Source organism: Xiphophorus maculatus, chromosome 1 (assembly GCF_002775205.1).
Source record: "Xiphophorus maculatus strain JP 163 A chromosome 1, X_maculatus-5.0-male, whole genome shotgun sequence".
Classification (NCBI taxonomy): domain Eukaryota; kingdom Metazoa; phylum Chordata; class Actinopteri; order Cyprinodontiformes; family Poeciliidae; genus Xiphophorus; species Xiphophorus maculatus.
This window is the reverse complement of record NC_036443.1, coordinates 22,087,495-22,113,619: the sequence shown is the minus strand read 5'-3', so window position 1 is coordinate 22,113,619 and position 26,125 is coordinate 22,087,495. Positions and strand designations below refer to the sequence as shown.

The window sequence follows — 26,125 nt, the reverse complement described above, 5'->3', positions numbered from 1 at the left end:
ATTAATCTGCTGCCAAGGCAACAATCTACGCAAACAACAACCAACTGCTAGTTAATGAAAACAACAGTGCAAGCTTACATAAAGACTCACACACTTACCTAAAAGCTGGATTTATTACCAAATTTTATTAGACTTAAAGTCTTGTAACTGTATTTTGCATCACTGGCCTGTCTGCATATGTAACCACTGCTAGAAAAGCCTCTCTTGCATCTGTTAGGCTGTTTGATAAAAAAATTACTGAAAAATTGTCACATTTATGTAAATTAATTTGGTCTAACTGAAGTGTTTTGTTTAGTTAAAGGATGAAATTGGCTCAGTGAAAATCTCTTCTATCCAGAAACTGTTTTATCACTAGAAGCAGTAAACTGCATTATGGGCTCTATACACTGAAATAGACATATTATATGTTTATTGAAATTTAAGGTAGATGTGCAAACATTTCAGATGTGCAGCCAGTTTTTACTATGCAGTTTTTACAAACAAGCTAGTACAAACTACTTTCTGTTTTTTAGGACTTTTAAGAAACGTTTACAAGCTACTGTGTAAAAACATACATTCATTCAAAATAATCGGTGCTTTAACCTCTTCAGACAAAATATGATCTCATGTCACTGAAGCACAAAAATGTTATGAAGTTTATAAAATAGGATATGAGGTTTTGTCTGCAATAGGGATGGGAACTGATAAGAATTTAATGATACAGATTCCATTATTGAACTCACTTATGAATTAGTTTCCTTATCAATTCTCCAGTCATTCAAAATATGCATCATGTTGCATTCAATTCAGACAAAATTAAAGCTGACTTAAAAAATAAGAATGTACGGACAACTTTGCCTTTTCAGGAAGGATTTTTTCAATTGTGGAAAACACCCGTTCACACGTTATTCATTTTCACTTCTCTCATTTTACTTTTCCCTGCCTCGATGAAAGGGGTAGCTAAAAGTGTGGATTAACAAATCCAAGGAATTTTCTACCAGAACCAATGAACTGTATCAACATAGCGTTAGCATTAACCTAGCACAGTCCTGGAGATCTACCATCCTGCAACTTTTAGATTCACCTGAATCATATTAATGGTTTACTACCAGGCCTCTTCAGAGCCGAAGGACTAAATGGTGATGAATTCAGTTATTTGATTCAGGTGTGCTGGAGCAAGTAAGTATCAGAAAGTTGCAGCTCTCCAGAACTGGACTTGGGCAACTCTGGTCTAAAGCGCTTTAGCAAACATTTCATCTCCAGATGAAAACATACTTGGCAGGAGCATCAGAAAGTTGTTTAACAATGAAGTAAGGAGAAGCATAAAGGATGCAAGCATCTTATAAAAACTAGTTGTCATTGGCATGACGACTAGTCATTCATGCTGCTACAACATAGAGCTACTCTTTAGCTACAGACGGTCATTTTGCTCTTTCGCCATTTCATACGAGAAAAGTAAGTTTTATTGATGTTTAAGTGATTTGGGGAATGGGTAAATTGACCTGGAGTAACAGGAAGGCTGAACTGTACTACAGCAAAGTTATTCTCAATTCTCTTATTGCAAAGTTCATATAAGTTTACAAAAAGAAATTGCCACCAAACTAGTTCTGTGTGAGAGCATTACAGCCCCCCACACTAAAGTCAGGGAAAAAACTGCATGGTATAAAATAAATACAAGCAAAAGTACTTTAAAGATGTTGTTCCTCACAAGATTACAGACAAAAGTCTGTCTAGGCCAACTAGCACTTCTGTCGGTATTTGAGCGCGGTGACATAAAAGCCTGTTTGAGTCTTACTAACATTTATAACACAGGTTTTATTTTACTATTTAAAGTGAGATCTTGATGGAAGCACACCATTTTCTTGTCCACCTCTACCTTCCTCTTCTCGCTTGTTTTCCGCTTCAACAAAGAGGAAGCGGCTCTTAGCAACCTCCTCCATCTATTTATTTCCTCCGAGTCCAAAGAACTGCAAAGCATCAGGAATAAAACAGTAGCAAAAGGGTTGGAGACAGGTACACAAACACACACTGCAAATTCATCTGCGCACACGTGGATGGGACTCGCACACAAACACACACTCCTGGTTGAGCATCTAAATCACATTAGCCGCCTGCCTGCCATCCATCACTCCCACAGACAAAAGCACATGCAGGAGAGGCGGGGAAACTGCATGGCAACATGTATAACCGCACGCAAACAAACACACACAATCGGTCATAGAGCAGCAAACACACCTTGAAACCAGGAGACAGCACACAGGAAAACGCAATCTCATTACAAACAGTCACAAATCAACTTCCATTCGCTTCCGTGCATATCACTGTCAGCTCACATCTATCGCACATTTAGAGATGGGCTCATTTGCAGAGCTGTAGCTGCTCACTCCAAAGTTACACAGAAATCAGAAACAAGAACAACTAAACAACAACATACTATGGTTGCTTTGAAATTTTTAAGAACGAGCTAAACAACACGTAATCTTTTGTGACTTTATCAATCTTCCTTACTATTAGAGGGGGAGGAGTTCCCACATCCCAACGCTCTGTTTGCGTAGATGTTTGTAGACCCAAGTGTTTGTTGGAGGCGCCTGTTATCTTGAAGATGGTGTGTGCCTGTGGGGCGCTCCTTACCTAATGAGATGCATGGTGGGAGTGTGGATGTCTGTATATGTTTGCATGTGTGTGTTTTATCTAATGGGCTGTCTCTTGGGTGAAGTAATCACCTAGTAAAGCAATAAAGGGGTCAAAAAAGGAGAAGAGAAAAGATGGATTAGAGAGGCAGGACAAACTTAAAGCTTGCTATTTATCTATCCATCTGTCTATCTATCCATTTATCCATTTTTATCTCTATATCTATATCTGTATATATATAGATATATATCTATATATATTCTGAAGTCTCCTCTCTTAGCTCAAGACAAAGAACGTTACACTTCTTCTCAACCACAACTACCTGCTCAATCACCTTTCCTCCAAAAACGCTGCTGCAAACGTTCAACTCACCACTAAGATTAAACTAAATTAAAGGGGATTGTTTTATGCCTGTTTCATGCGGCAGTATTTTAAAATGTTCTGCCAATTTTCAAAACTTGAGGGACCCCCATGATGATGAAAAATCTTAAGTATAACAAGTTTGGTCATACAGTGTGTGGTTTTCAGCCTCACGGCAGAATCAGCACACAGCTCACGCATGAGCCGATTTCACTCAAACATTCTGATGTCGGAAGGGAAATCTCTGGATTGTCTGTCCTGTTTGTTTTTGTGTTTTCCCACGATTCATAAAACAACCTTTCGAAGTGGTTCCCTGACTTTTGGCAATGGACTTCTAGAGATAGGGCACGGACTGGTAAAGAGGATGGATGGATGGATGGATGGATGGATGGATGGATGGATGGATGGATGGATGGATGGATGGATGGATGTGCTCTTGGGAACACACAAAGATGCAGTTATAAATGCTAAGAGTAATAATTGTGTAAATCTCCAATAGAAGACTAGTAGATAGTAGAGTTCAAAATTTGCACCTTACTTCACGCCTATGCCTCTAAACTTAACTCCTAGTCATAAACAAGGGTGTCCACTAAAGGTGCACTGATAAATCAGCCAGCCGATTTGCTTAATTTTGCGTGACTATCTACAGATCTTATCGACCCCACCAAAGGTCTAAAAAGCAGCCACTGTCCTCTTTTGCTCTACTGCAAGACACTGAATGAGTCATGTCTGTACGTTTGCAGTTAATGATAGTCACTTCACTGTTGCCAACTCAGTGACTTTCTTGGTATATTTAGAAAAATTTCAGACAAAACAAATTCAGTGTCGGCCAAAATCAGAATCAAACAAAAAACTGGCATCCAAACCCCTAATCCTAGACAAGAGTGTCCACCTTAGGCCCATTGGTCTTCAGAAGGTCAGTAAATATGCAAGAAATGGTCCTAAATAAAGTAGTTAAACAAGTGCACACACACTTGCACATGGGAGCATTGCCCTTATTCCTAAAATGACGGCTAGAAATAAATATTCTGAACACTGTCAATTACAGATCTTAGAGGAAAATCAAAAATCTGCATCAGCAGGTTTAAAGTCGATAAAACATCCCTCATCTCTATTTTTGCTCGCGGTGTGCATCTTCAGTCGGCCCTGGTGTGTCTGCTTGTGAACAGCAGTGAGGATTAGACAGTAATTCACCTCACTGTACAGCTACAAAACAGCTGCTGACAAAACGCATCTGCAAGACTGTATGTCTGCCCACGTGGCATCAAAGCAGCGAGCGACTCGACTGCTCCTTTACTTGGCTCGTACAGTCGTTTAAAATCATCTGCACACGCACACTCATACGCACATACCCCCGTCCGTTTGATGTGTAATGAGAGAAACCATTAGCAGTAAAAATGGGCTCTCCCCGCCCCACTGCTCAGCAGATCTTAGTCAGAGCTGCCGTTACATGTCTATTTATACATTCACTCCTCTTTGGATTTTCTTCCCCTCTAACAGAGCACAGTTTGTGCATAACATAGTCAACAATCCTGCATTCCTCCTGCCCTTCTCTCCCCATGTCTTCTTCTGCTGCTGATTCTCTCTCTCTCTCTTTCTCTCTCTGTCCTCTCTTCCCATCCCCCCCTTCTCTGGCAATCTCCTCCCACTCTATACCCTTCCCCCTGCTCTTTCCTGCTCTGTACCTCCCTCCCTCCTTCCCTATCTCATCAGGCTATATGCAAGCAAGGCACAAATTCATCAAGAGGAGGGAGAGAGAGAGAGAGAGAGAGAGAGAGTGAATAAAAACCAGAGAAAAGGGGGGAAGAAATGAAAGGGAGCAAAACAAGCCCAGATGACAAACAAACAGGGAGTAAAAAGAGGAGCAAGGCAGAAGATGGAGGATGGAGAAGGGGTAGGAAGGTAGTGCTGAGAAGGAGGAGGGGGACAATCGCTCTTGATACAGCGATGGGCGTTCCTCTCTACGGCTCCTACGAGGTCAAAAGTTTACAGTGGTTTTAATTTCACCTTTCAGCAGCCAATCAGGACGCGTCTCTGGGTGCTGGGGGAACTTTGACCAACTCCAAGAATGTGACTGGAAAGATCTGAAACTCGCCTTTTCTTCTAAACCAACCCTCTCCTTTCTTACCACTTTGGAAATTTGTATTTTTCAGAGCAAACCTGTACCTGTGTTTATTTGAAAATACTTTAAGACAGAGGAATAAAGAAAAGTGTTTATTTGAAAGGATACTGAAAAAAATGGCATTTTTCTAAACACAATAAAATAAAAATAAAAAGACCAACAAAATGTTACATCACAGGGCAAACCAGAGTCCATGTTAAGGTCACTTCCAAACAACACACACATAAACACAACAGCGACACACCCCACATGCTGCCAGAGTGCCGTGTGAGGGTGTGTGTGTGCTCATCCACATGCCAGTGCAGGGGGAGGAGGCTGCAGTTAGATCATAGCATCAGGCAGGGGAGGGGCGGCACTGCAAATAGAGAGTGGGCATCATGTCAGGCAACGACACGTAGAGCGGCTGCGAGCCGCTCGTAAGGAGACAAGGAAGTGCATATTAATTGTGTGCATGTGTGGTGTGTTTGACTAATTAACAGCTACTGAAGAAGCTCCCCGCTGCTCTATTCTCCACACATCAGCAGCACAACTACGGCTGCGTCCACCTGTCTGCAAGGCGCGCGCATGAGAGCGCATTTCCTCCGAGGGAGCAGCCGCCGTGAATCTTCTGGAGGAGCCCAGACAAAAACTAGACAAAGCAGACGGCGAGACAAGACGAGATATACGGCCTGCTTCCACCTGTGGCGGACTTTTGCCTTGCAGGCGCTGCTTTTTCACTCAGCTCTCCGGGCACAGAGAGTGAAATACATCCACTACAACAGCTGCACATGAAGGACGAGCGCTTTGAAACGCTATAGGTCCAAATAAAAGAGCAAAAGCAAATCAATAGCCCAGAACCTCAGCTGTTCTGACATGCTGTATATAACCATTTATAGAAGCTCTACAGCAGAAATATTCTACTTTCAAATGTAGAATATCTCCTATTAGGACAACAATAAATCAATAGCAATACATATCCCAATAAATATGTCAATAGATATTCGATCTAATAGAATATCCAATTTATAGAGTATTCACTGATATCCAATCCAGAACTGCACAGCAGAGGAAAAACTTTAGCCTTTCAACCTCTCATGGTCAGCTAAGCAAGGTTGGTGACATCAACTAACTCACTCACTCTTTGGTTACCAAGCAACTCACTCATTCTTTGGTTACCTAGTAACAACCTGCTGGATAACCTAGGCAAGTTGAGTAACTTGCACAGTTTCAGATTTTTGCCACCTTTTAATGTCTAACTGTTTAATATCTTACAAGTAAAACCTGAAAAGTCTAAGTCAAATCTAACAGAAAAAACAGGATGCTGTTGAAACTAAAGTGGTTTCAAACCCATTCAATGAGACATTGATGTGATGATGTCCTTCTTTCTTAGCTTCCTCTTAATGTTTAAAGCCTTCAGAGGTAAAAATGGTCAAATAATGACAAAAACTCTCAAACCAGACCAACTTTCTCTAGTTTAAAGGTCACACTTTGAAACCTCTCCACCTCAAGCAGTGATACCCATAGATTTGAGGCTACACAATAAATGGAAAAAGCACTCAGTGTCAGCCACATGTGCTGTTTTCAACTCCAACCCCTCCTGAGGCAATACAATCAAAAACCGTTCCCTTTACCCTCACCTTGTCACCTCTGGTCTTTTGTGCAAAAGGCTATTAGGTAAACTGTAAGAAAAATTGAGCTTGTGAACAAAATAGTACATATCACAGCATCTTAGCTCTAATTGAATGTAAAAACTACCGGCAGTACAATGTTTGTCGCAGTTGTCAGAGAGCAACAAGTCGACCCTGCCACCTTTGACCCCTCTGGCTATATTTCTGCTCTTCTGAGCAGCTGAAGTGCGTCAGGACAAAGGTTAAATGCAGAACAGCCGCAAATTAGTTTGGAGCTGTCGAGGCTGAATATATGAGAGTGTGCATCAATGAGTAATGCTATGTCAAAAAGGAGCAATAATACTCCTAAAGCAACTGGGAATACAAAGACAAACTGTTCATCTTTAGGAATCTGTATGAACAAATTCCTCGAACATAAATTGTTGTGCAGTTAAAATATTGTGAACTTGGAGCGTAGGGGTTCAGTGATGACATTTGGTCTCGCTGTGGTGATACTCTCTGTTGTAAACTCGGTTGAGCAACAATGTTTTATGCAGCAGATTAAGTTTTCAGGTTAATATTCTGCCAATATAAACTATTTCTATTTCCATTCAGGAAAGATCTGGTAAATGGTGGTGAGAGCCAAACTGCTCCTCCTGTATTTGACCTTTTGGCAGTCCGTCAAAGCCTCTGTTCGAACAGGCTAAAGTAAACATTGTATGCAGAGAAACTGAGAAGTGTAATCCCTCAGCTGAAACAAATTCCAGATGCAAAAAGCCTTTAAAAGTTTTATGCCAGTTTTATTATTAAATTCAGTTGTTCTGTTTGGCTGAGGCTGCACACATTTATTTACATGATTAAGATCAAAGACACTTGACAAGTGTGCAAGTATTTTTACACACATGGCATCAGATCTAAAATAGATCTTGCATCCTGCATGGGCCGCTTCATGGCATATTAATTTGTAATGTTATGACAAAGAGGTTGCTTTTTCTACAACTTCTACAACTTTTGAGGATTATGAAATCCTCAAAGTGCAAAGCTGTGCAGATTCTATCAGGTTCAGTCTTTCAGCAAACCAATCTTCTTTGATGATGCTTCCTCTTTTTTCAAATTAATTTCTGCTTTTTATGCTAGAACCATTTTGCATGCCTTCCCACTGTTGAGCACCACTGACCAGACTTAAAGGTTGAACTGGATGTGCCCTGCTGGTAAATTATTAATGGCTTGTTGTCATTTCCTGCCTTAACCCTTTGGGTTTCCTCTGTTCATCTCTGCCCTTTCTCCGGCCCTGTTTGAGAAAGTAGAGTTTCACAACTCTACTTACACCATCCTCACATTCACCTCTCTCCTTTTCTCCAAGTCTAGCACTAGAAATGGTTTTATTTTTAGCTTTCAATGAGATAGCCCAGAACGATCACTCTTCCAAAAACAGACTCACCACAAGGCCTTTACTGGAAACCTGTCACTGAGATGTAAAAAAAAAAATCAGTTTCTACAAACGGTAAAGTGTGCGCACGTTTCCAAAGTGCGTTTGTCAGTTTACTGTTGCATCATGTGCTGTAAGTAGTGCTCAGCTATATCCCCTTCAAAAGTACAGCATCTTTGTTTAAAAGAAAGTTACTATAAATCAATACAACAAAAACAAAGCCCAATGGCTTCCAGGGGTCAGTACTCCAACCAGTAGGTCCTTTCAGACAGCAAAATCTATTTCCTAGGTCTTGAAATCTATTGGTAGTAGATCTCCTTCTCTTTTGTTTCAGCACTCCAGGAACTATTTCCTATTGTAGTTTCCAGTCAAGTTTATAGGTTTCAAACTGCTGTAGCTCAATGATAACAAGTGAATGAAATAAAATCACGACATATAAAGGTATGGGGATTGGTTGGGAAAGCTCAATTTTCTACCAGAGCCCATCCAAGATGAGCCTTTAAAGGCATCTTTCTATTATACAGTACTATCCTGAACCATTATCTCCCATAACCTAAACACCCTGAACCTTCAATCTCCCCTGGGTTGTTCATCTTAACTATTTCCACGACTAGTACTGTTTATGTTCCATGAAATATCCTTTTGTCTCCACTGAACTGTGATTTAAAATCTAAAACAAAAATATCCTTAAAATAATAGAATAACGAAAAAGATTCTCTTGTGAAGGAATATGCTGTTTTATGCTCGCAATACTGTACTGATCAGTTCATGCGGCATAATTGAATATTGTAAGCCCTTCTTACAGCGGCCACCGTACTTTCTGCCTTAATACAAGGTTATGTAGTTTTTCTATGTAAGCTAATATCTCCTTGTGAAATATCTGACATTTGATATCTTTTTCCTTAGTATCGAAAGGCACCACAAACCTATGGTATAAACAGAAACTTTTCATAAGTAGGAAAGAAATAAAAATACATCCAAACTCTTTGGACTAGTTCTGAGTTATTATTGAGGGTAGTAATAAGTCATCTGTCAGTTTTGACTGTGTCTCTGTTGTGTTTGTATTCTGAATGGTTTGAAGGGCCATTTTCATGTTCAGTTGTTTATATCATAGATTTGTGGTGCCTTTCTATCCTACAGAAAAAGATATAAAACTTCAGATATTTCACAAAGAGATATTAACATTCATGGAAAGACCTCACATAACCTTATATTAAAGCAGAAAGTACGGCAGCCACCGTAAGAAAGGCTTACAGTATTCATTTATGCCGCATGAACTGATCAGTACAGTATTGCAAGGGAACACAAAACCTTTTGGTTTTGAGGAAAGGTTGTCACTAGTTTGGCTATTATTTGGATATTTAAAACAAATAAGGAATCAATAATTATATTATATGAAATCCTTATATCTTGATATTGCCCAGCCTTGAGGCAATGCAATATAGCTGTACAGTGATTGATTATGGCAACAAAAATTGTGATAGAAAAAATAACAGTAATAATTTCCAAGTTTGTTCATTAAAAACACACATTACAAATTAATTCTTTATAGCAACATACAGGATTTAGGCTACAAATTTTAATTAAAGTGAGTTACTTAAACAATATGACCAAATACAAGTCAATATGAATGTAAACAAACAGCTGAGGAAAGGAGCAACAGTGTTTTTATCTGATGGAAAAACTTAATCATTCTCTAAATTCTTTTTTCCCACCATTTTGATGGTATTGTTGTGCTTGGCAGAGCAACAAGAGTAAAAACTCTCAAAGGCATGTCGTACTTCAGGGAGCGCCCCAGTTCATGCAACCCAAACAAATGTTTGAAAGTGGCTGAAATTCTAGTCGCTCACCCTGGTTACCGGAGCGGGCAACAACAGGAGGTGATATTTCATCCGGTGCATCGTTCTTAATGGTTGAACTGATATGTGGGGCTTAGTGCAAGGTCTGATTTACTTGGAAATTAAAAAAAGATTAATGCTAAATAACAAGAACTGCAAAAGAAACCAAAATTGTTGGTTCACACTGGATCAAATCAGTATCCAAATTGCAGCCTATTTTCTCCACAGAGCTGTACACTGTTTACTACCACTCTTTGTGAGGGAGGGAGAGAAAATGAGAGGGGTTAAGTTTTATAGAGGAAAAGCTGATTCGACTGAAGACACTCCCCCTGCCTGAGCTGGGGCCCCTGCGTGGAGAGCTTCTTTCCACTTCTGAGCTTGGCAGAAACACATGGCATAATGGCAGTGACCCCGCTCACTTCTGGACACCAGCAAAATCAGCAGCCTGTCTGCAGCGTGATCCTGCAGGCTCTCGCATCACATCACATGATGAAATACATCAGGATCTCCTCATTCAGACCTTCAGCTGAGCAAGAAAATAATAATAAAAAAAAAAATAACTGTTGCACAACAGTTTTAAGGAGGCGAAACTTGGCTGCTGCGTCTCATTTGACTTTGTGTGCATGCAGTCAAACGAAGCAGTGACGAAAGCTCAGTGCTTCTGCTAAATGCTGCAGTGCACAGCAAACTAAGCTTGACAGGAGGTACAGATGAACAAGCTCCAGGTGTCGTCACAACACCAATATCGTGACCTCAAAGGGGAGGTGGAAACACAGCCAATAAAGTAAAGCCTGCTCAACCAGTACACTGGCTCACACCAAGGTGACACACCTGGTTGGAGGGTGTGGGGTGGTGGACCTTGTGTTGCTTCTTCACCGTCATATGCTGCTCGTCATGTCGAACACTGAGATATGTTGGTGTCTTTATACAGCTCAGAATATGTCGCAAATTTATTGCTATTGGTGGGGTCGGCATTTATTGTACAATTTATCACTTATCATGATAAATTTCTTATTAAAAGAATTTGATTTAACAAGTTAATGATGCTTAAAACATGCCCAAACTGTCCATTTTGACGAGATTGTTAATTTTACTTCTTTTTTTTTCAATTTGTTCAATGAGAGTATACCAATAATTTTAAAAATATGATTAAATGCAGTTATTGTGTTCAGTTTAGTGATACAAATCACACTTCTTTATGTGACTGGTGTCTTAAAGAATCGTGGTACAAGTGGGAATGTTTTTCAGGAGCAGTATTTGTTTGAGGTCAGGATGGCCGTGCCATGCAACCACAGACATACAGTTAACTAAAAAATAAGTAATAAATAGTTCTTATCGTCACTTTTATTGTTATCACACTGAATCATAATAAAAGCTTTCCCTCCTGAGCTGTGGATCTCTGCAGCTCCTCCAGAGCTGGTTCTTTCTATGACTAATCTTCTGCTCACCCAGCCTTACAGTTTACCTAGACAGCCATGTCTTACTTGGCTGGCAAGTGTGCCACATTATTTCCAGATAATGGATTAAACAGTATTTGGTGCAATGTTTAAAACTATAGAGTTCCAGTTTTATTATCTAACTTTGCATTAAACTTTGGAAAAGTTTAATGCAAAGTGCTCCTTGGTCATTGGGAGGGTGTGTGTTCTCTAGCAAACCTCTGAGGTCTTCACAGAACAGCTCGGTCTCTACTGAGATTAAATTACTAACCTTTGGACTTTTGAAGGTAATTGGCTGCATTGGGTTTTATTTGGGAGTAAAGGAGTTACACAGGACTGAAAACGCATGCATACAACATTTAAAGGGGCAGTATTATGTAAAATTAACGTTTTTGAGCTTTACATCCTGTTAAAAAGTTATTCTGTCATCACAAACATACATGGAGTGTTTCATCCACGTTTGAGAAATTCTTTAATCTTTCACATTTTTCATCTGTGAAAAATGTCTGGCTGTACCTAGCCTCGCCTTTGAGACACAGCTCCTCCTCAGAGCTGCAGTCTCACTCTCCCCCATTAAGCACCTTCAGACTAGCCAGCAGAAATGAGCAAACTCCTGGTGAAACTGTGCATCAGCTGATCTCTTTATATGAGCCACTTCTCATTAAAACACTGGTAAAAACATTGTCAGAGGATTAATAGAGGTGCATTGTTGTGATGACTTCCTGAAGGCGGAGTTTCAGAAAAGCAGAAGCTTCTTAAAGAGACAGAGGCCCAATTTAAGGCATTGAATTACACAGTCAAATTTCTTTTAAGTCGTATTTGATATATACAGCATTTTTAACAAGTGAAGTTGACATAGTTACTTGATTGTGCCAGCCTGGACGTTACACAATACTGCCCCGTTACGATTTTGCATCATAACAAATTTTGATAACTGTGTCCTTTTTGACGATGGATGGACAAATGCATGGACAGAAAATTTGATTTATCACAAACCATAAATGGAACAAAATCCAAGGAAATAAATTTAATTTTGTGGTTGTATCGTGACAAAATTGAGAATAAGTTCAAGTGATATGAAAACATTTGTAAGTCCACACTGGCATGTATTGCGTTGGCTATGGAGGGATGTGGTGGCTGAGGGGGAAGGCTGGACCAGAGTGAATTAAGTTGAGGAGGCGGTCATGTAGCAGCTGGGTTCAGGCAGAGTTAAAGCCCCCTTGCTTGCTGTGCTGCAGCTGGTAACATTTACCTCAACTCCTACCCCATAAAATGCTGCGCATGTGTGCGTGTGCGAGTGTTTAAGCAAGGAGAGGAGCCTTAAAACATATAAACTGAGCCTAGATTTTTTTTTTTTTTTACAATGGAAAACGAGTAAGAAAAACAGAACTCTTCTTGTTAGAAACACACCATCCAAGGACGCCTTTAACAAGCGTCTATTACCTTACAGCAAAGAGGAAACGTGAAACTATCCCCGACCTCCTGAATGGTGCTCACAGACACGTTGTGCTTTTCTTACTTTTAAACAGTTGTTCACACACAACGGCCTTTCAGCATCACGTTATCGGCCAATAAGAGTTAAAAAAATCCAACTGTGCTTCTGTTTGAAGGAAAATCAGGTAGAGTCAGCATGAACAGAATGCATACTGTCAGGATATGATAATAGTTTTACAGTGCTAACACAAAAAATTTAACTAAAACTGTTTACCATAATCTATTTGATCTTATTTAATGCAGAAAAGTTAAACCGAATGCAGAAATAAACTAAAAATTAGACTATAACATCTGTTTTTCATCTATCCATTGTCTACACTCGCTAATTACTTTAAACCGTGAGAATAAAATTACTGAAATTTTTAAAACTGTAACTTTTAAAACGTTTAGATGCCTTATCAGTAACAAAAACAGAAGCAACTCTTTTATTTACTTACTGAAGTAAGACATTAATTGTAGATTAGTTATATTGCATCCCAATTTTAGCAACCCTAACCCATATTAACCAATGAAACACCAATCTGGACAAGTCTTTTTTTTATATTATTGTCTATAGCAGTACTTTTCTGTCTATTAAACAAACGGACACTTTTTTGTTTTCCAAACTGCCCCTTTCAAAGTTAATCATAACGACGCAGATGATTCCTGAATATTTACTCTACAAGCCCTGTGACATTGGTCACTCTGTGCAGGAGATTAGATCTCAAAAACAAACAATGGGTCAAATATTTGGCAGCAAAGAGAGTACCGGCATTGAATGGCATCTGGACGACAACATGCTGGGTTTTTAAAGAACTATCTGCTTCCCAAGACTTTAACATCCGTGATTTTTTTATTTTTTTTATTTTCAGAGATTCAATTTCAATCACACAAAGGAAAAAATACTTTTTAAATTTTTTTTTTATCAAAACAACTTGATTACAAGCTGTAAATGCAATTGAATTAAACTGGTGCCAACTTTCTTCAGTTTTCACTACCACAAGAAACTACTTTATAATAATAGAAAACATTAAATATCAGTTCCAACTATTGGCTGGACAACAAGAATGAAAGACTTCCTTCAGCAGCTTAATGACAGGCTAATGAAGACCAACGATGAAAATTAAATTGACTTTATCTTAATATAATTTCAGATGAAATCACAAATCTTCAGTAATAACAAAAGGCCATATTAACTCTGGGATAAAATGAGCTGTCTCATTTTAGCTCTTTGTTTTGATATTGTCCATCCTCTGCTATGCATTGAATTGTGCCAACAACTTGTGGTTTGTATCTGTTCTTTATAGAGCCACTAAAGAGGAGACAATAGCAGGCCTAGCAGTGTCACAACTGGTGGAAAAACCTTAATTGGGAAAAACCACTGCTAACTTAATACCATGTTAGCAGTGGTATTAAGTCGGATAATGTCCGACATTAAACGGGCATTATCCGTTTAATGTCGGATAAATTTAGACATATAGCAAACAATTTTGTGTTTCTATTTTGTGTTTATTTATAATAAAAAAAGTTTGAAAATGTATGGGAATGCTAATAATTATATTAGAAAACAGATTTCTGCTACAAATATATTTCAATCTGATGTGTTTGTTTATTGTGCTTTTGATTTTATTATGTGATGCTCTGAAAATGTGCTATTTAAATTAACTTGACTTCACACTATTCAAATTAAATTATTTGGGTTCCTAATTCTTACTTGTGTCAAGAGGATGGTGATATCTCCAGTTCCTCTAAAGCCACAAGTCAGATGGATGAAAAAATAAAATAACTAGAGCAGCTGTGTTCAACTTAGCCTACTTGTTGATCCTGTACAGAGGTAAAAAGATTTTTCAGTTGTTTTTACTCCAGCAATTTGAGATAAAACTCCCACCACTTCTAGATTTTTCATAGAAAAAACTAAAGCTAATTTATCTTTTATTTTCTGCTTTTCTACTGTGAAATATTTGAATGTGCAGCAGACTTTGACAGCAGACCACACTTGTACACTGAAACTTTAATCTCGCAAGCTAAAAAATACATCCATTCACACATTTGAAACATTTCTTTATAAACAATTTACATGACTGATATGTATATTTTAAAAACGTCTAAAAGTTTTTGGGACTTTCAGCAACATGCTGTTTGGAGCAGATGATAGATCGATACCTGACCCACGATGGACGCTGGTAGTGAGTCTGATACTTTATTCCATCACTAAACATCTAAAAGATTATTTTACACTAAGAAGAACATATGAATGTTCTCTTCCCCTTCTTTTCCTCGTCTGACAATACTGTAACAGACAAATAGCTATCATATGACTGGATGACATGGCTGAAAAATGAATCAAGATATTTTCACGTTAGTTGATATAGAAAATTATTGATTAGAATTTTGTTTTAAATATCTGAAATACTGCCAAATTGGTGACCTTTCCTGTTTTATCAACACTTTTCTCTTGAGTTTTTCTTCTCATTTTCTTCCTTCACACCATTATTTTTACATTTGAGCAGCTATGAGGTAAAACATGAAACTGCTGCTGCGCAACTTAGTCAACAGGCTGTTGCTAGGTAACCAAAGAGCGAGCATGTCGCTGCCACCAACCTGACTGACTGAGCAGCTGAAGTCTTTTCTCTGCCTACAACTCCCAGAATGCTGTGTGGCTCTGGATTGGAGTTCAGTGAAATTATGACTTATTTCATATTGATCATGTTGCAATATATATTAGTAATTTGTTGCCCAATCATTAGCTAGTCTAACAACATTTAGAGAAGAAAGTAAACATTGTAGTTTTCATTTTAATTCAATACTAATAACTAAATTAAATAAATTGACCTGATTGCACCAGTTTTCAGTAGCCTAGCATCGTACTCTGAAAGCATGAAAATACCAGTATTACCAGTATAGGCATGTCATGTTAGCAGCGGTATTAAGCTGAAAATACCACTCTCACAGAGGTCACACTGTATTACGTGTAATAATTGTGTAAGATCTTTACAAAGAGACTGTAGAAAAGCTTTCAGGGTACAATGTGTGCAGCTGCCGCGCCAACAAACTCCCAGGAGATGCTCCTGCAGATTTGTCTGTGGAAGAGAGGAGAGGAGGTGGAAGAAGCCCCAGGTAGCCTCACAGCAATGCACCATGAGAAACAGGAAGAGACAGAGAAAAGCACTGCTGCTCACATCTTTTCCAGCCAGTGAATCCCTCCGTCTCCCACTGACCAGCTAAATATTGTATCAGCTGGAAGGAGAATCTACCGGTCTCAAGACTGGCAGGGATTCTTTTGTTCGATTGTTATTGTTGTTATTTGTTCCTTCATGTAGGAAAGTACTGGTCTATCTCTGTGTGTCTGTAAATGTGTGTGTAGTGTGTGTGCGTGCGTGGGTGCCTGTGAGAGTGTCAGAGGGCAGATGAAGGGACATCTGAGATTGTTCCACTGACCACGCCGTCACTGGAGTGCTTTTGATTGGTCACTTTGAAGTTACCCGTCTGTTTTCCTCCCTGCCTCTCTCTCAGTGCACATCCGATGTGTGGCGCGCTGCTGCTCGGTTCAGAGTTGGATGAACGACCTTGAGCAGTCGCGCAGGGCTGTGTTGCCATGGCAACGAAGCCTCGCGCAGCCAGTAACAGCTGGATGCAACAGCACTCCCTGAATTTTAGCGGGTGCCACGATGTTAATAAAGCGACTCTCTCCGTCTCCTCCCCCCTCCTTCTTTTTTTTTTACTCCTCTGTCTTCATCACCGCCTTTATCTCTCAAATCTTTATAGACTCTCATGGAACTGCACTACAAGCTGCTTTTCTCTTTCTGTGACAATTTAGCTTGTTTTACATGAGCTAATTGTGTTAATTGATGCGAGTTGGCCATGTGCAGTCCTGGCAACCAGCTGACTGTGAGGCGGAGGGAAAAAATAATAATAATCCCTGACAAGTTGAGAGGACAAAGACAGAGGTAAAGAGAAAGAGCCAGAAATCAAGAGTGAGCCACAAGTTACAAAACAAAACGAAACAGAAAAAAGCGCATTGAGATGGGCACTTGACATTCCTCTCACAGAGGAAATAGCTCTCGGAAAGAAAAAAAAAGGCGGCAGAGGACATGAGCTGCACTGAGGCATTCTTGGAGAAAGAAAGGAAATAGAAAGTGAGGATGCACTGCACGATTCTGACAGCCCATCAGCTCAACCCACACATCTCCTTTTGCCTCCTCTCACCCCCCCCCCCAACTTTCCTTAATACTTAGTTAATCTTTTCTGCCTCCTCCCCCTTAAACTTCATTCAATGCTTAATCTGACAAAATAAATGGTATCAACTAAATTTAGCACGCTTTTCTTCCTTGAATGAACAAAAAGATTAACCAGATGAGATATTTCATCTGAGTTTTTGGTTGTTTGTCCTCATTATCTGAATAAGGATCTCTTTCTTTCAGGTTTTGATGCCGATTTGTTATTAACCATTTTACAATCAAAAAGACCTGTCTCTAAATGATTTTGAAAGTTATTTTAAACTCGGTTAGTTTAGCCTTCAACAGAAAAACATTCCAAGATGAAATATTAGGCTTGAAGCTTTCTACAAGATAAAATATAGTCAATGCAAGAATATACAAAAAGATGATTGCTATTTTTGTAATGCTGGTCATGCTAATTGCTAATATGATGGTAAAGGTAATTTAACCAATTAAATGGTATAGCGCATTTCAGCAACAAGGCAGTTCAAAGAGTTTCACATCATAAAAACACAAAAATACAAAGTCATAGAAGACAATTTTAACTCTGATTAAAGTGGACCAAGCAGAATCCACCCTAAGACCGTTATTGCAAACTATAGCTTGTTTGCCTGTAAAGTCCAGTTTTATAGGGGAGAATTACGGACAATTAAACTCTGATGTGGACCGAACTCTGGTTCTCTTATAAACCTAGACTTTGGCTTGGTTGGAGTGAACTCTAGTGCGGTTTGAATGCATATCTAAATCCCAAGTGGACTGAAGATCACTCCAAAAGCAGAAAGTGGACTATAGTGCATGGCATTCTGGGTAAAAGTAACTAAAACAAATGTGCGTGTCTAGCACTAGAGGGAGAAACGGCTCGTTGTCTGAGTCATTTGTTCTAGAACAAAACATTTTAAAAGATAGATGGAAAAAAAACAAAATATTTTATTAATTTATTAAAATCCAGTAATTTGAAAAATAGTGTGCTTTATTTTTAACCCTGAATATAGGATTCATTGATCTAATACAACTTGGCAAGGAAAAATATTGCATGTCATTGCTTAAAATTAGCTACCAGCTAAAAACAACCCGAAAATATCTTCAACATTGAACATACTGGTACAATTTTTATTTTTATGGTCCATCAACTCAAGCATTCTCAAGTTGTTTGCCTCTGATTGCCCACCTTGTGTCTTAATCCAGCCAAGTTCCCATGAAGGCTGCTCACATTCACATATTTTTGGTTTCTACTCTCAAACAGTAAAATAAATCTGAGAAAGCTCATTGCCAGCGAAAGTCACCAATTATCTGTATATGAGGAAAACAAGTTATTGAGAGGATCCAGCTGCAAAATCTGACCATAGACACAAGAAGAACACAGGTGAGAGAGAGGTGCTGCCAAATGGAGCATTAGTCACAATGCATCTGTGCACTTAGTCTTCCAAGTGTCTCTGCAGCCCAACAGGAAGGTTTTAAAGATCGAGTGGATAATTACAATCAACATGTTGGCAAACCCTGTATTGGAAGCCTGATATCACCTTCATATCAGCCACCATGTTTCTACAATACACCCGCAGGGACAAACCAAGCAGGAGTTCATGGAGAGGGCATATCCCATATTTACATATGCTTTTTATATTTCCTATTTGGGAGAATGGAGGGTAAGCCACTAGTAGTTCACAGGCTTCACATTTAACGTGCAGGAATTCACTAGTGTTTATGGTTTTATCATTTCATTTAACACAAGCTGACCTCTTTCTTTTCTAACCAAATAAGACGATGAATTTATAATCTCCTTTAAAACATCGCACGCTTCATTACTTCGAGACTGTAAAAGTTTAGATATTTTAGGACGTTGTATGAAAACTCTTTTCCGCACATACAATTGAACAAAACCAGTACCTACCACTTCACAAAAAAAAAAATATGCTGCTGATTGTGTACTACTATGCACATAAATATAAATATTTAACACCCTCTTGTGCCTTTATGCCTTTGGAAAACATCCTCCAAACCTAATGACGTCTCATATAAAACTGCATTATTAAAAAGAACCGTCTTTTATGCAGTAGCATAATCTGACACTGGAAATTGCGCTGCAATTCACTTAGTCTCATTAATGTACTACTTTGGAAAGATTAATATACATCTGCCTTACTTGAATTGCATGTTCTCTTGTCTTTCCCATTTTGAGAAGAGGCTAAGTAAAATGGTTGTACAGTATACAACACATTAGAGAAGCTAGGATCATGATCCACTTATTAATTTTCTTTTTTTTTTCATATATTCGCATTGACTCATACTTTTCAGAGTTTTTTTTTTTAATCATCATAGATTACAGATGAAAGAAAAATATTAGCCTTGCTGAGAAACGGTGTTTGTGTGAGACTATCATCACTTCCTGTGTTGTCTTCACTCAAACAGGCCAACAGGTTCTCGTTCAGCAGCTGGAGCTCCGACTCTAACTAACACAGGGCTGCAATGTGACTTAAACTACTCATAATATAAGCAGCAGCATTATGCATGTAACAGGGACAGAAATTACAAAGTATTATTGTATAAATATTTAGAAAGCTCCAGCTATGGAGGAAAAATCTGTCATATCATAAAAAATAAACAATAGATTTAAATATTTAGCATTTCAAGAGACACTTCCGTCTCTTCTAGTTGATAAATTAAAAACAATTCAGGCGAGGACAAATTAAAGCAATTTTATAGACAAGAGATGTTTATAAGAAGTGAGCAAGAAAGCAAAAAGAAAAAAAGAGATGATTTGGGTGGTAAATACAAACTCAACTTACACATTAAGCCGCCTGCCAACCTTCAGTAGAGCAGCAGGAAAATGTGCCACTTCACATTTTAGCTTCAAGCTCCGGAAAGAAGCCTCAAACTTTATCAAACATTTGAGCTAATAGCAGCTGAATAACAAAAACATCAGATTATAACTGGAGGTTAAACTCCAGGTCATTGCCTTGTTATAAAACTTGTTACAAAATTTGAGATTCCTTCATATTTTTTGTTTACATATTTTTCTACATCCTGATTTTTCTCCCAAACTCTCTCTGAGAAAAGCCACCACATGTTGCAGCCGCAGCTGTGCGTGGCTGTAATGGGGATTTAAAATAATGCTCCTCAGTAATTTTTTGGAATAAGGATAATCTCAGTCTGAAGTGATAAGACCTTTCCTCCTCTACTGTGAGTCATTCAGGCTCCAAGTTTTATGCCTTTTAGAAAGCACATTCATAGAACAGCAGCATAGAACTCAAGTACTCTGGAACATGCTTTTGTTTCAGGAAACTAAATTCATCTAGTATGTTTTTGTTTTGGTTTTTGAAAATTACAAAAGTGGATTTAAATGTTGGAAAAACATGACCCATAAGAAATGCTTAGATTTGAAAAAAAAAAGAAAATAAACATGAAATAACTGTTTCTTTTTCTATGGCATATTTGCAGCACAAAGTATTTCCATTATTCACTATCCAGTTCCCATATTTTTAAAATGAAGTTCAGTTTATCACACAACTAACCAGCTAATTTTCACCTTAATTTGCAAAGCTCAAGTCCCAGACCTTGAGTCCAAGTCAAGTCACAAATTTTCCTGTTTGTTGGACTTAATGGTGGCTCGGTTTCTCATCTATTGCTGTTAGGAAACAATTAATTGTGATGAATCAATTCTGGAAATAAGAGTCAACTAATCTAGGAATTAATTAATTGTTAACTGGAGTATATAGACTCAAAAAAGAACAACATACTCAGAGCAAAAACTGCATAAAAATACAAGCATTTTCCATTTAAAATAACAAAAACTTTTTCTGTAAATATACTGTACCCAGAACACATCAAGTGGCACAGCATTACCTGCACCTGGTTCAAATTCTGTAAAAGAAAAATAATCTCCCATCAAGCACCTTTTGATATCTAATTATTCATTGGTTAATCTAAAAAAGACTCAACAGATCAGTCCTGTACTGTAATGATGTGGAGCAGAAAGAGCTGAGCTTTTCACATGTTGATGTTAGAAGCATGTTTTAGCTGCAATGCATCTTTTGCTACAAATGATCAGGCGCTCATTAAAGGAATGCTGTAATTGCATTTTAGGCAGTATAATGTTTATTTTCTTATTTAAAAAGAAATGAATTATTTGTTTATTTGCATTCCTTAATTATTTCTAACATTGTATGAAAAAGGTTTGTGGAAATCTGCCAGTTTTTTTTATCTGACTAATCGTCAAAATCATCAACAGCTTAAACGATTACTAAAATAATTGTTAGCTGCACTTGCAGTCCTAACTGTAATACTTCCTGTAATATCAAGTTACACAATAAAATGTGGTATTTTAATGCTATTTAAAAAATATATAGAATAGAAAAAGGTGTGAGCGTCTCGAGTAGAGATGCTTGAAATCTGGGAAACCTGCTGAAGATTATTTCCCTATTTAACATTTCCTGACATGGAGAAAGAGGTCTCTATAACAACAGCACAACAGATCCGCTCACTGTGCTGCATTCAAGGGGATTCCGGGAACAGTGAGAGGAGAAGTCTACACAGCAAAGAATGCAAACCATCTGATCCCATAAACTTCCTGATTCCACAAGAGAGGTGACAAAGATTTGAGAAACAAGATCAACCAGGATGGGCACAAAGGATAAAACTGCCAGGCTGATATCCAGCAGGATGCCCTGCCTGATCCATCTCTTCCCAGCATTTTAAACATTCTCCCTCTTTCTCATACCAATACACACACCCAGACCAACCCTGCTGGTGTATGAGGTTCTATCTCCAGAGCCCCGGAGCCTGACCCAGACACCAGCATCCCCAGTTCAGCTTTGTCCCTCTCTCCCCCACCCCGATTCACCAAACATAATGCATCACTGTCACCCTCCTCCACATCATCAATACCACCGTCCTTTCATCCACTTAGGAAAACCCCTCACACGGTTTCCACAACCCAGCCTCAAGGCCTTGCGACCGGGCTGTAGGCGAGTGTGCAGAGCAGCAAAACTGACAGTAAGTCGGTGAAGAGCACGATGCTGTGGCTTCGACTAGTATTGTTGATTATTAATGTATCGTTTTTAAATCAAAGGAGCAACACTAAACTTACCCAGAAGAAGGGTGGCAAAATATGTGAAAGTTAAATTTAACCCAATGTCATTGTGACTGATAAAAAACTGCCTGGAGTGATTTGCAAAACAGGCAGCAAGGACTGCAGGCAGGGACTACTGTCATCATTTTTCTAAATGAATAACTCTGTGTATAAAATTATCTCCACCGCAGTTTCACTGACTAATCTCTTCAAATGCCTTAAATCTAGGTTCATAATCACAAACAGAAGAAGTCAATGTCTGCATTACAGTCTTGGATCTTCTAACTAGACATAGACCGGTTGCAGATATGAAGGTAAACCTAAGTTTGGGATTTTTACACTCATGTTTGGTCAACTTTGAATCACCTCTTCTTTTGGACAGGAGTGGAAGCCCATCAGAAATCTGATGCAGACAAAACAAGCAAACTCTTTTTCTCTGTACTGCTGCATTAATCTTATATATAAACAGTAATGATTATAGATTTCTGTCTCATATGAGGCAAAACATTTTAACATCCAACAACCAGGGTGGATCTTGAACAAAATATATTACAATTTTTAAATAACTGTTAATAATAATAATTATTATTATTATTATCATCTCTTCCTGGTAAAAAGAAATGGATATCCATGATGATATTCTTTTTATTAACAATAAACATTTCATCGATGTCAAACGTTATCCTTCCAAAGAAAAAATTATGTCACATTTTTGACTAAATCTAATAATGTCTTGCCATACTCACCTGCTGTTAATACTAGGCAGCTTGTTGCAATATTGTGTCAACCCAGCAGCTGAAGTTAATGTTTGAAATGGTTAAAAATGTTATGCTAAAGTGAATCAAACCAAGTGAAGATGTAATTTATTTTGTCAAACAGTCAAACCGAGTCGCCCAAATTATCCTGGTGTGACAGAAAACTTGGTTTCAAAGCCAAAAAAAAAAGTTATCCTCATGCTTTAAGAAAATAATAGAGTGAAATGAGAGTTATCTCATTCCATGGAGCATACAGTAGAACTGCCTCTCCCCACATGTTGCTGCACAGTGTCAATCAGCTGGCTGAAACAGAATTCCTGTGGATTTTCTTGCTTACGACAAAGAAAAATTAGGGTAGAGTATTTGGAAATTTTTCTGGTTGCTAAAAATATGGACAGACGTGGAGTGCAAAGTAAAGCAGAATGCCTAGATTTATCAGGTGTTTGTTTTACTTATAAGTAGATTTTAAAATAGTAATACATAGATTTCATACAATGTTGTAAATAGTAATAAATTTTATGTTATTTTTGCAGCATTAATTTAGCAAGGTAATTAACTGACACTAATTTTGACCACTTGCAGAATAATCAAGAAACTTTTGACAAATTTAAAATGTTTGTTTTGTTATAACTTTCCCCAGATTTACTTATAAATGGAGGGGGACACATTACCCTAAACATTCAGATTTTAAAGTACTTAATTTTGAGTCTACATAAATCATCATAGCAAGAAATGAAATAAGTCCTTATTCGTTTTTAACAAGGAAGATGTTAGAGGAAAAATAAAATAAATAAGAAAACAAACAAAAGTTTCATATCCAGTTTGAAAAGAAATAGGAAGAAGCAAAAGCTTATTAAATCCTACAACCATTTGTCTTGGCCAAATATATCAAGACATTTTTGGACAATTGAAAGTTAATTTAAAAGTGTTTTCTAACTGAACGGTTTTCTTTCACATGTATTTAGTGAGGGTAAATGGCAAGAAATTATCCAGTAAATTTGTTTCACATTTCGAGTCAGATGTTATCTAAAGAAAAGGGGGGATGATGTTTTTCATTAATGTTGCACAAGTCATTTAATTTTACTGCGGGGGTTTGCATGATAAGGTGAAAAATCATGGGTGTGCACACTTGCGAAGATGCAAGAAACAGAAGAATGTGATCGAACAAAGAAAGCAGAGATGGGCTCAAATGAAGTGACAAATGAGGAAAGCATTGACAGTACTGAAAATTTGGACGCAGCTCCAAATTATTTGTTCTGATAGTAAAATCTTAAACAGACTTATTAAACTTATTCACGGATTTCACTGCAATTACCTCAAGCTCTTGTCTCTCACCTGAAGTCCACACATCAGCCTTGCATCCATTCAACCTGTGTTTGCACACACACTGAAAAGAAGACTGCTATTATCCCCGGAAAACCTGTGCTGTAGTAAAGATCTGGTGTCACGCTCAAGGACACGGTGGCTTTTTTTCCCCCTGCATGTGTGCGCACACAGACTTACTCACAGCAACACATGCCTGGCTGTGTCAGGGATCAAACCTTGAACCTTACGAGGCGCAGAGCAGCGGGAGCGCACAGGGCCACGCTGCTGCCCCCTGCAGACCTACACGGGCACATTTTATAACAGCGAGCAGAAACTGCCAAATCCCTCTTTCTTCCGCTACACACACACACACACACACACACACACACACACACACACACACACACACACACACACACACACATTTAAAGACAATGCATCGGTTATTCAGTGCACAGTTACGACACATCACAGAGCCGCTGCACTTTTTTCTCTCCGCTCTTATACCATACAGTCCGAGCGAGAGCAGTCAGCATCGCCTGCATCCATGCACGGGAATAAAGCTGTAAAAACAGCAGGGCAATCTTTGGGCAAACATGGTGCATACAAGTAAAAATTAACAGCGTTTCAATTCCTTTAAGTTACGACAGAGGTGTGTTCAGGTGTGACTGTCCAGTCTTTGAGACCAAACGATTAGAATATAACCATGCGCTGTGTTGAACTGTGCAGAAACCATGTTAAAAAAAAAAGTGTGAGCTGTTCCTCCTAAACAGAAAAAAAAACTTCCCCGTGTTCCCTGAGCTCTATGTTGGAAACCCAACTGTGATCCAGCAGCAGCTTGCGCGTAAACGGAGCCGCTTGATCCGCCAAGTTAAGTTGATTAAAAGCTGCACATCGACTCGTTTTGCAGCCCCGACTGTCACACAGACGTGACAACAACCGTGCACCCCAGAGCAGAGATCAGCGGGGTGATCTCCCTGCTGTCATGCACTGAGAGACCGTGCACTGTGCCCTCCGCAACGCACTGATGCCCGGCCAGTTATCAGTGTGTGTGTGTGTGTGTGTGTGTGTGTGTGTGCGTGTGTGTGTGTGTGTGTGTGTGTGTGTGTGTGTGTGTGTGTGTATGCGCGCGTGTGTGTGTGCACAGCCACTGGAGACCCGTCTCAATCCATTTCCGACTTGTGTCGACATGCAAACCACAAACAAAGTCCGGCTTAATTAGCTGAATGTCTTCCAGCACGCAGCGCGGTCTTACCTGGAGAAAAGCGTTATCTCCCTCCCGGATCGATAATTTCTTCTTTACACCATTAACTCTCCGCCATCTTCGGCACTGTTTGTTTAAATGGGAAACACTCCCGGAGCCCTTAGCCAGGTCTGTAAGTTGAGGAGGCGCGGTGGCTTCTGGGGAAGTGAGTTCGGAAATGAGGAGCAGAGAGTTTCCTGCTGCCTGGTTCAACACGGAAACGGACTACAGACGAGTCTCCACCAGACCGGAGGAGGAGGCGGAGGAGGTGACAGAAAAGGCACCGTCTGTCTGGCAGCCTACAGACGAATGTCAGCCACTGAAGAGAGGATGATAGCTCGGTGTCTTATCTGTTCACCAAAGAACATATACTAAAGAACACATCTATAAATCAGCTCTCTTAAGTTTTTCTTCATTAAATTAAATTAAATCAAGTTAAATTGCATTTCTGTTGTTTGGATATATAAAGACTGAATACAAATTACCAGAGCCAGCTCAGGTTTGTTTGAGGCCCTGAGCAGAAATTAATTTCTTCACCCATTTACAGCAAAATGTTTCCCTCATATATCTTTTTTCTATATATATTTTTTTTCCATTACTCATCAAACATCAGCCGGATATCTGGGAAAGCAAGAACATTTTTCACGCGTTTCTACATTTCACCAAAACTGTTTAACATCACCAAA

The 26,125-nt window shown here is 38.8% G+C and overlaps 1 protein-coding gene across 2 annotated transcripts in view; it reads right to left on the bottom strand.

The window, feature by feature from the left end:
- LOC102223121 (nuclear receptor coactivator 3) overlaps window positions 1-25,545 on the bottom strand; it is a 72,143-nt gene extending 46,598 nt beyond the window's left edge. For both annotated transcript variants that reach the window (XM_023332611.1, XM_023332614.1), the window contains exon 1: window positions 25,452-25,545. The gene's annotated coding sequence lies outside the window, so the exon portion shown is untranslated. The remainder of the gene's footprint in view (window positions 1-25,451) is intronic.
- Window positions 25,546-26,125: the final 580 nt, after the last annotated feature.